The sequence below is a fragment of the Cupressus sempervirens genome, chromosome 7 (genome assembly GCF_028749045.1).
Source record: "Cupressus sempervirens isolate cs-2001-9-10 chromosome 7, ASM2874904v1, whole genome shotgun sequence".
In the NCBI taxonomy this organism is placed as follows: domain Eukaryota; kingdom Viridiplantae; phylum Streptophyta; class Pinopsida; order Cupressales; family Cupressaceae; genus Cupressus; species Cupressus sempervirens.
This window is the reverse complement of record NC_143124.1, coordinates 21126255-21137192: the sequence shown is the minus strand read 5'-3', so window position 1 is coordinate 21137192 and position 10938 is coordinate 21126255.

Sequence of the window (10938 nt, the reverse complement as noted above, 5' to 3'; positions counted from 1 at the left end):
TTCAGTCCTATTTTGTTATGCTCTGGTTTTATGTAAGTTTTAGCTTTTTTCGTATGTGAGGCTTGTCCTCTGATTCCTTGACTCTTGGTGGTCTTTGTTGTTTCCGTGAACTCCTTATGCTTAATACAAAAAATATATATGTAAAAGATATATTGATTGGTATAGTTCATAAGCTTTACACTATTAGACATATCAATAGAGAGATTTTTAATCTTTACTCCAATGCAAATATAATACTATATGAGAAGATGCCTTTTTAAAATGTTTGTTACACTAGATATGCACATTCAAGAAGGATATATATCTCCAAATTTTATATAGGTGTGTGTGTGTGTGTTTGCTCACCCACCTATGTAGTTGGAAGAGGGAATATATTATACAAACTACATTTGAAAAATTGGTAACTTAAATCTTGTATTTGGGATAATAGTCTTAGAAATAAGAAAAATTGACCAACTTAGTATTTCAAATTCCTGTATTTAGGATAACAGTCATTCTAGTATTCCCAATGAAAAATTAAATACTATATTTGAAACCCTTAACTATCATAATCCTAGTACTCCTAGTGACCAACCCATCCACTGATAGGGGTTAGTCAATTTCTTTCCTTCCAACCTTTTCAATCCTACACCAAAGGGTAATATTGTCAAAGAAAGATATAGTTTAGGTCAATAAAACCCAACTTTGCTTCAACGATGGGAGTAAAATATTAATTTTGGGAAATAAACTAAAAATTTATTGTATTAGAAAAATCAAACTTACACTTCAAAAGGTAAATTATACCTTGTTTTGGTAGATTCAAAGTTGTATTTGGTGCAACACTTATATAAACCAGAAAAAATTGGCCTAACATGTACCAAGTGAGACAACATATAGGGAAACTCATAACCAAAGTAACATCCCCTGAAAACCAAAATCAAATTCTCATAAGAGAGTAATGGTGAAAGAAAGTATCCTTGAAAATTTGCCCTTTTCTTAATTCAAAAACAAAGAAGAACGCTATTTTTTCTTTAAAATTTGCCCTTTTCTTAATTCAAAAACAAAGAAGAACGCTATTTTTTCTTTTCGTTTCTCCTATTTATCTTCTAAACAACAATATAGTTTTCTTTAAACTCCTCAAGATACATGTTCTTCTTTTCCATTTTATATGTTTGCCTCATGAACCCATCTAAAATAAATATGAAGTTCTCTAATTTCTCATTGAATATTTTAACTATCATCATCCTAGTATTCCCAATGAACAATCCATATATGGGAAGGTGAATCAATTACGATTAATCCAACCTAACTATGCTACACCCAATGTTATCAATGGATGATATGAATTTGGAGAAGAAAAGACAATATTGGCTTCAATCATAGGAGACAAAATGATGTAGGGGAATAGACCTAGCGATTATTTGCATTAGGAAGATCAAACCTACCCTTTGAAAGATACAAAAGATAACAAGCTTTAATATACATAAACTTGTGTTATTGACTCAAAACTACATTTTCTACAAAATAGTTACGAGGGGAGATTTACCTCCTACAATTAGTCTAATTGTCCTACTTTGGTTTGGAGAGTTTGACCACAAAATGGCCAATACTATAACACTTACAACATAAAAATGAAATACCTTCATTATCTACCAATGGGATCCAAGATTTGTTATAAATTTGAAGTAAAATTTTTGTAGGTGTATCTTGGTGGTATCGAGATCCACAAATATTCAAATATAGGTTGCTAGAAACTATTTGAATAAACCTCATCCATAGTAAAAAATAATTGAAATAAATAATTGATTTCCTCAAAACAAGAATCAAGCACAAAATGCTATAAAAGATTTAGGACTCTTAATGAGAAAAGAACTATAGAAAAAGATTGAATATTAGGATTCAATGAGATCAAGACTTGTAATCTCTAAGAAACTATCAATCATAAGCATAACTATTGACACAACTAATAGGAATATTTCAACTAAACATACTTTGATATGATCAATAATAATGGGAATTGCAGCAATAGATAACTAAACCAAAAATCCCTCTCTGATAAGTGATGTAATGAACACCAAGGATAGGACAATCCTAGACCTAGTCAACCACTCATTGAAACTCCAGATCATCAAATGCCGAAGAGGAGCCCTAAAAGATAATTTAATGGAAAACCCCACAAAAAACTAGCTGCATCCTCTAAAACTAGGAAAATGGGCCCTAAAAATGGTCCACTTTCATTATCCTCAAAATATCCCTCAACTAAACCACTCCTTTCGATAATCCTAGTTGCCTCTATCTTACATCCCTCTCTCATTTCAAATAGTGGAACATTGTTGATAATTTTGAAAACTTGTCACATTTACCTATTAGCTTCTTTTCTTTATAGTTATGATATTGTTGATATGCTTAAAATTATGTAAATGTTTTATTTTTGTCACCAATTATTTACTATATAAATGTGTGTATTGGCCAAGATTTTTTTTTTTGATCAGCACTATCAAGACTTTTATTAATATGTAGATTAAATTTGTTATTGAGAATGTAACTTAAAAGATAGCGTTCTTATAGCTTTACCATACTTTTAAAACTAAAATAACATTCAGAGGAAAGCTAATATTTATTAACTACATCTTAAGTTGAAGATTTATTTATCTCACTAGCACTTGTACCATAGGCAGTGCAAGGGAATGACTAATAGAAAATTTTGGATTAGAGGATTTTGATAATTGTTAACTTATTAAAAGATTTAATCCCTTTGAAAATATTCAAATGTTTCAAATAATTAATTTTAATTTATAAATATAAACTATTTTATTTCATGATCAACATATAAACATTGATTCATTGGTCAACATCTTAATTGGGGTATATTTATCATTGAAATAGATACATTTTTCTTGTTACTTTATGTTGTACAACCTAGATGGAAATATAATTACATAATTATAATTAGAATTTTTTGGAATTATATTGTTTAGAAAAATTTGTAAAAGTGAGTATCATTGAGGTTTGTGATTTATTTTGGAATTAAGAAGTGGACAAAATGGGGGCTAACCCAAGAATAGAAGAGCAACTATCTAGAGATCAGTTGGTAGTAACTATCACAAGATTAGTCCACTCCCTTTTAAAATTTTGAAACACTACCCATACCCATAATAGAAAGGAAAATACTACCATAAGCATTGAGAGTCTTATCAATATACAAAATCATGATCATCAGATAAATATTGGCCCTACTATTAGTCCAGATATAAAAACTAACAAAAAATCAGAGGCATAGATTAGAACTGATCGTCATAAAACAAATCAAAATCAAACCATATTAATAGGGGAACCATTAGAGGTTCCTCAAATTTTCCAGCAACAATCAAAGCCAGTCATCATCGAGTAATCCATATAGGGAATGATTCGACTCCACCTCCTTATCTTCAATCCCCCAGTCTTGGTTAGCTTGCATAAGATGGAGCATGGTGCTTACTGAGTGCATGATTCAAAATAAGAAGTTGGCCACCCTATCAAATTTGTCCTCTAGGTCCTCATTCCATTGAACTCTACAATTAATCTTTCAAGTTTCTCCACCAGTTTGTTCCCCTACTTAGTGTTCTCATTTTCAAGGCCATAGTGTCATTCTGTTGAGTCTGATCTTCCTCTTGTTCATCCCTGGCCTCATGTTCTCCCCCTATGCTTTCGCACAAGACATGACTATCTTGTGTGACAATCTTAACTAGAGAGCTTACCATGTCATGCTTGACATTTTTTGACATTCCAAAATTAAGAATAATAGTTTTAAATGTGTCAGAAACCTTAGAGGGAAATGTGCTAGTTTCCTCCATATCCTTAGTTTTCTCCTCACTTTCTATTTATTCTTCCTCATATTCTCTTTAATTCCTTCTAGTAGACTTATTTTGGGGATGAGGCTCAAAATATTTCCTAGAGTAGTCTAGTTTGGGTATGTTAGGGTTCTTGGGCATGATTTTCTCTCTCAAATGCTTGCTCTCTTGATTGTGCCTTTACTCATGGTACTAGTTTTTTCAACATCCATAAAAAAAATAATCTTCATTAAATTTCCTAGTTGTGGCTATGAGGTCCTCTCTAGATGTGGGTTTTGGAGGGGGGTCAGGCATTGAGCAGTTATTTTTAGAGAAGGGCTAATGCTCAAAATTTGGGAGTGGAAGTGTTTATAAAATTTTAACAAGTGGAACATCAAGACCTGGTGATAGAGATTGTAATTTTTTCCCCTCTCTACATTTTTTCCTTATATTCCAAGCACAATCCTCCATAGAATGGAGCAAGGGAAAAGGAAAAGAAATGTATTCCTTACATTAAAAAAATTATTTAGGATAGAAAATGTTAATAATAGAAAACGTTAACTCTATCTTCAGGGGTGATGTAGTGCATGATCACATAATAGACCATATTCCATGGCTTTAGGAGCTTCTTATAAACAACCCTTCCATTGAAATAAATAAGACCTTCATCAGAGCAAAAGAAATTTCTAGGGCTCACTTCATCTTTAATTCTAGGTTAATTCCTCCATGGTTTTCCTTCTAGGGATAGGCCAATGGAATCAACTATCAGTTCTTCCATGACCTAAAAAGTGACCCCATCGATGGTGATCTAACACTTCTCCAAGGAATTGATAAATTTATAGGTAACCATCTCATCATTGCCTTCTATAATTTCCATAAAAGGAATAAATATTTCATCCTTTAGATAGGACCATGGCACATTTTCATCCCTAATAATAGTCTCAATTCTTGACAGTTCTAGTCTCAAATTCACCCCTTCCATAACCTCATCATCATTTAGGTTGACCACCAACTCTTGATCTTTGATGTGACAACCAATCTTGCTTACAAAACCTAAGCTCTTTGGGATCTTCTTAGGTTTTCCACCTAATCAAATAGGGCTTCTTTCACACCCTATGCCTCTAAGGATTCTATCAAAGAGACCCCACTTCTTCAATTGGTGCACATCAACAAGTTAGTACAAGATTACTCAAACTTCCACAAACACACAAATAACTTGAATGCTCCTTTGACCTTTCCATTTGGTAAAATGAATACAAAGGCATACTTTAGGTTACTCATTAATATAATAAACCCAAAACAAGTGCAAAACCCTATTTGAGTTGCATTCTACAGGTAAATTTGTGCTTAGGTGATTGGAAAAAGGCTACAAGAATTAGCCCTCCAAATGCACTAAAATTGAGATATTTTGAAAAATTCCTAAAAAAGGTCCAAAAATAATCACCTTTCTAGATACCCTTTTTAGAGTACTTGAAGATTACATAACTCTGAAGCTACCAACTGTTTTGTACAACACATGCACAATTTAAGGCTTAATTTGAGGGTTTCAAGGATTTTGGTGTTGCTTGGATTTTAAACCTCCTAAACATCCATAACATGAATCCTCCTCTATATTTTAGTTAGCCCTTTCCATCTGCTTACTCCCCATGTTCTTGAGTTGAAGAATTAGACCTTTCAATCCATTCCAAATGCTCTTTTCAGATTTGTAATCCCTAACCAAACATAGTTTGCTTGCTTAGGGAATCACACTAAAAATGATTTTTATAATTCCCATGGGTTCTCCTTTTTTGTACATAATGAAAAAGGAGTATAGTTCCAAATACTAAGAGTTTGTACCATGCAGAGGGTGGGAGATTTCCTTAGCACTCCATTTTGTGCTAGCTGCCCAATTCAGAACAACAAACTGCTAGAACACAAAATAATTATTCTTAGCACTACAAACCCTATGAAACAACAAAAAAAATAAAAAAATAATGAAGTAAAACATCCACTAACACTTCCAACTAGGAAAACCATAAGTCTGATTTGTACAAAGAATGAAAAACACTCAAAACAAGAAACTGTTGCAATAAAGAAAATGTTGATTACAATCTATACACTATCATTTCTCCTTCTTCCAACCTCTTGAAAAGGTTGAGTTAGAACTTATATAGGATTGTAATGTACATTTCCAAATATTTTAAGTGGTTGAATGGCTCCCATCAATAATTTTCTCTTTTTGCATAAAAGTTGCAAACATTGTCAATGACAACTTTGCAAGAAATGAGATTTTTTTGCAATTTTGCAAATTATCTACCTAAAATTTATCTACATTCTATCAAACTTTCCAAAAGGCCTAAGATGGACCCAAAAAAACTAATAAGGACCCTAAAACACTTTGTTACCCTATTTGGCCCTTGAAACCCAAAAATGCCCTATTGAGCCAAATAAGCACTTTTAAAGCAATTAGGAGCAATATTGCATTGTGGGACTTTTCAAACCTATTTAACCTCACCTTATGACCAAGTTGATCCTATTATTACTATAGTTTTGTGGCTAGCATAACTAAAATAAAAAAGGTGCTCCTGTACCATACTCCCCCCATCAAAAAAGTTAAGTCCCACTTGATGGAAACATGTCTAAGGGTATTCTAACCTTCTTGAATTCTATTTCACCAACCCAAGTAGCCTCTGAAGTTGTATTGCCCTTCCATTGAATAAGATGTTCAATATACACCTTTTGCCTTGAATACTTCTTCACCCTTGACTCTAACACTTTCTCTACTTCCAACTTGTTGATATTAGGTGCTACGACAAGTTCAAGGTCAGCATAAACATATAAACTGATCTAAGGTAAGGTACATTTGTATACCACCAAGTCTTGCACATTGAAAATGGGGGATATGGCTAAATCTAAAGAAAAGTATACCTTATAGGAATTTTATTGATACTTTTCCAAGATTTTGCAAGGCCCTACCCTCTCCATCTATAGGTTGGTAGGAACAAATTTTTGAAGCCTTTCTTCATTCAAATGGACCTTTAGATAATCACCAACAACAAACTGAATGTTTATCCTCTTTTCATCCACTTTGGCCTTGAGTTTTTGAGTGTTGTCTTGGATGGTCTTATTGATTAGCACTTGAATCTCCTTCATAGTTTGAACAAAGTATTCATCTTGTCCACTTCTTTGATCCATATCACCAATATATCTAAATTCACATACACCCCTTGGATGAATTCCATAAACTATCTCAAAAGGATTGTTTCTAATGGTCCTATTCTTGCTATCATTATATGCATACTCTACATATGCATACTCTACTTATGAAATGATAGCATCCCAAATTTGACCATATTCCTTAGTTAGGAATCTTAGAAGGTTCCATAAAGTCCTATTAACCACTTTAGTTTGACCATTGGTTTGGGGATAATAAGCTGAACCAAATGACGTATTTGTACTAAGATTTTTTGACAAGGTTTTCCAAAAATGACTCATAAATTTAACATCCCTATCCAACACACTGCTTAATGGGAGTCCATGAATCTATACAATCTCATTGAAAATAAGTGGGAAATATGACTAGCATCATCAGTTGTACTACATGGAATGAAATTCCCCATTTGTTGAATGTATCAGAAACAACATAAATGTTATCATACCCTTGCTTGGTTTTTTGTAAACTACAACAAATTCCATACTTACACAATCCCATGGCTTATTTGGAATCAGTAAAGGCCAATATAAACCAACATTTCTACTTCCTCCTTTATATTTCATGTACACCATGCACTACTCCACATACTTGGTTACATCTGTTGCTAGTTTTGGCCAATAATAGAACCTTTGCACTAGTTCTATTATTTTGTTGATACCAAAATAACCACTTAGGTTGTCATTATGTTCCTCATGTATTAGGTTCTCTCTCATGGAACTTCTTGGTACACATAATCGGTCACCCTTGAATAGAAAGCCATTTTTCATGGTATATTCTAAAAATTTGCAGTGAAAATAATTCTCAAAATCCATGCATACCTTGTAGGCTTCAGAGAATTCCACATCTTCTTTATAGAAATTCTAAAAAATCTCTATTCCAACACTTTGGAGTTGAATCTCTTAGACTGTCATAATCATCCTACTTAGTGCATCCGCTACTTTGTTCAACTATCCCTTCTTATGCTTGACTGTGAAGGTAAAGATCTACAAATGCTTCATCCACTTGAAGTGTCTATTGCTCAACTTCTCTTGAGTGTTGATGTAGCTAATTTCTTGATTATCTATAAATGTAAACAATTCTTTGGGCAAAAAATAATGTCTCCATTTCCTAAGACACTAAACTAAGGCAGAGAGCTCTAGGTCATAGGATGAATACTTCTTTTTGGCCTCATTAAGATTCTCATTATAAAAATCTACTAGTCTACCTTCTTGACTCAAAATATCACCTATTGCTAAGCTGCTTGCATCACATTCTAAGGTGAACAATTTCTCAAAACTAGGTAATTGTAGGATATGTTGACTAGCTACTTGTTTCTTCAACATTTCAAATGACTTTTCAGCTTCTAATTTCCACTTAAACTTAAACTTGAGTCCACCCTCTATGGTATCCAAAAAAGGTGCACAAATACCACTAAAACTCCTAATGAATTTCCTATAGAATTGAGACAAACTATGGAAACTTCTTACCTCAGTAGATGTGGTAGGTGTTGGCCAATCTAGTATAGAAACAACCTTCTCTTTGTCCATCTTTAATGTTCCTTGAGACACCACAAAGCCTAGGTACACAAGTTCCTCCTTGAAGAAGTCACATCTCTCCTGATTTATGGCTAGCTTCTCCTCATAAATCCTCTTCAAAAGTGTCTCAACATGCTTGATATGATCTCTTCTAGTCTTGCTGAAGATAAGCATATCAGACTAGATACACCACTACAAATTTGCCTGTAAAATCATTGAGCACTTCATTCATGGGCCTCATGAATGTACTAGGAGCATTGGAAAGACCAAATGGCATTACAAGCCATTTATAAAGACCATCAGTAGTCTTAAATGTTATTTTACATTCATCTCTCTCCTTTACCCTTATTTGCTGATAGCCACTCTATAATATATCTTAGTGAATATATTTATTCCTTTCAAGACAATCCATAAGGTCTTCAATCCCAGGTATGGGAAACCTATACCTTATTCTAATCCAAACAATGACTCTTGAATCTATACATAATCTCCATTTTCCTCCATTTTTAGATGCCTACACAATGGGAACTATGCATGGGCACTCTTTTGTATCAAGTCATGATTCATCAATTCTTGGAATTGTCTTGCCACTTCTATGTTCTTATCTACGATCAAATTTCATGCTACTTTATTAGGCAAGGAAGCACTTGGAACAAATTCAATTTGATGACTAATAATTCTCCTAGGAAGTAGAATAGCTAGAGTACCATCACTCACTATGTCCTTATAATTTTCAAGAAAAGTTTGGACTTCAATTGGTAAGGGTTCCTTGGCTACATTCTCCTTTTCTTTAGACTTCAACACTACTACAAAACTTTGACATTCCTCATCCTTAAGGTCTGTAACAAACTCTTCCCACTACAAAATAACATACTAGGACCAAATCTTGAAGGTATTTCCTCCATTCTTAATAGTTATGGAATTTTCCCTACCATAATATACAACTTTGGGCTATCAAATTTCCAAGCCCTACCTTGCAAAAGATGATAAACATCCATAGGCAAAACATCACACAATAGTTTGTCCTTGTATCCTATTATGGAGAACTCCACTCAAGCTTTCTCATTCACCAAGATGCTTTGTCCCTTATTAAACCAAGTAACCTTGTAAGGATTTTCATGAGGTATCCTCTACAATTTTAACTTTGTATCAACCTCCACTGATATTACGTTATCAGTAGAATTGAAATCTACCACCACTTTGCATACTTTTCCTAAGATTTTTCATTTTATCCTAAACAATGCCCTCCTATATTTAGGTTTATAGGAGCTGGTTATTTGATCAGCACTCTCCTAAACATGAGGCTCTCACATTTTTAAAACTCAATGTGATCTATATCAAATTCCTTTCTACAATCTTCTTGCACATATGCCATTCTTTTGTCCTAGTTTGAGGAATAAGGCTTCTCTAGGCATCAATAGACTGGATGACACAAGTGACAACAATTGTAACATTTTATACTTGCAAAGTATGAATTGGATCATCTTGATCCCCTCCCTCTACTTGATCCTCCTTGGTTGCCTCTCCTTCTACTGTAACTACCTCTTTAGGAGTTATCACTAGTCTCCTCTATGAACTTGCATTCTCCTTGATTCTTCTACTCAGTACCTCTACCCTGGTAGCCACCTCTTTCCCCTCTTTGATTTTTGTCCTTGCCTCTATCCTTGAAGTTAGATTCTCCTTTCCTTTTTTTCTTTTCTTCTACCTCTAGAGCTAGCTGATGGCATCTCTAAACTATAGTAGGTGCCCACAAAATGAGCTCCTCTTAGATATTCCACTTCAAGCCACCTATATATCTTGCTACTTTGATTGGCTCATCTTCTTGTTTTTTGGATCTCAAACTTAACCTCTAAATTTCCTCAATATAAGAGGTCGCATCTAGATTTTTTTGCTTCAATCCTTGCCTTCTCTTATGGAGCTAAATTTCAAAGTCTTTAGGAAGGAATTTCTCCTTCACTTTAGTGACCATATCCTTCTAGTTAGCTATAGGAGTTCTACCCATGCTTATTCTTTCATCTTATACATATTTTTACCATGTTATATGTGAGCCTCTAAGCCTTGAGTTAGAAACTTTAACCTTTTGTGCCTCTGATACCCCATCACAATCAAAATGGTTCTCCATGTCATCTATCTAGTCCATGACTACATCTATGTCCCTCTTTCCACTAAAAAGTGGTACACCTTCCAAAGTATTTCCTCCCAGGGATTTGATAGCCTTCAGGAAGGTCTCTTCATTCAAGATAGGGTATAGTTTAGGGACAACATCCTCCTTTTCTACCTCTTTACCCTTTTGAAATTCTTCTCCTTCTTTTCTCCTAGCTGCTTTAGCAAATACACACAATTGCTCCTTTACCTCTGCTAGAGATTCTTCAAGAACTCTGTTCTTCTCTGTTTGTTCATCAACTTCCTTGGCTAGTGTTGAACTATCATTTTGCATAATTCT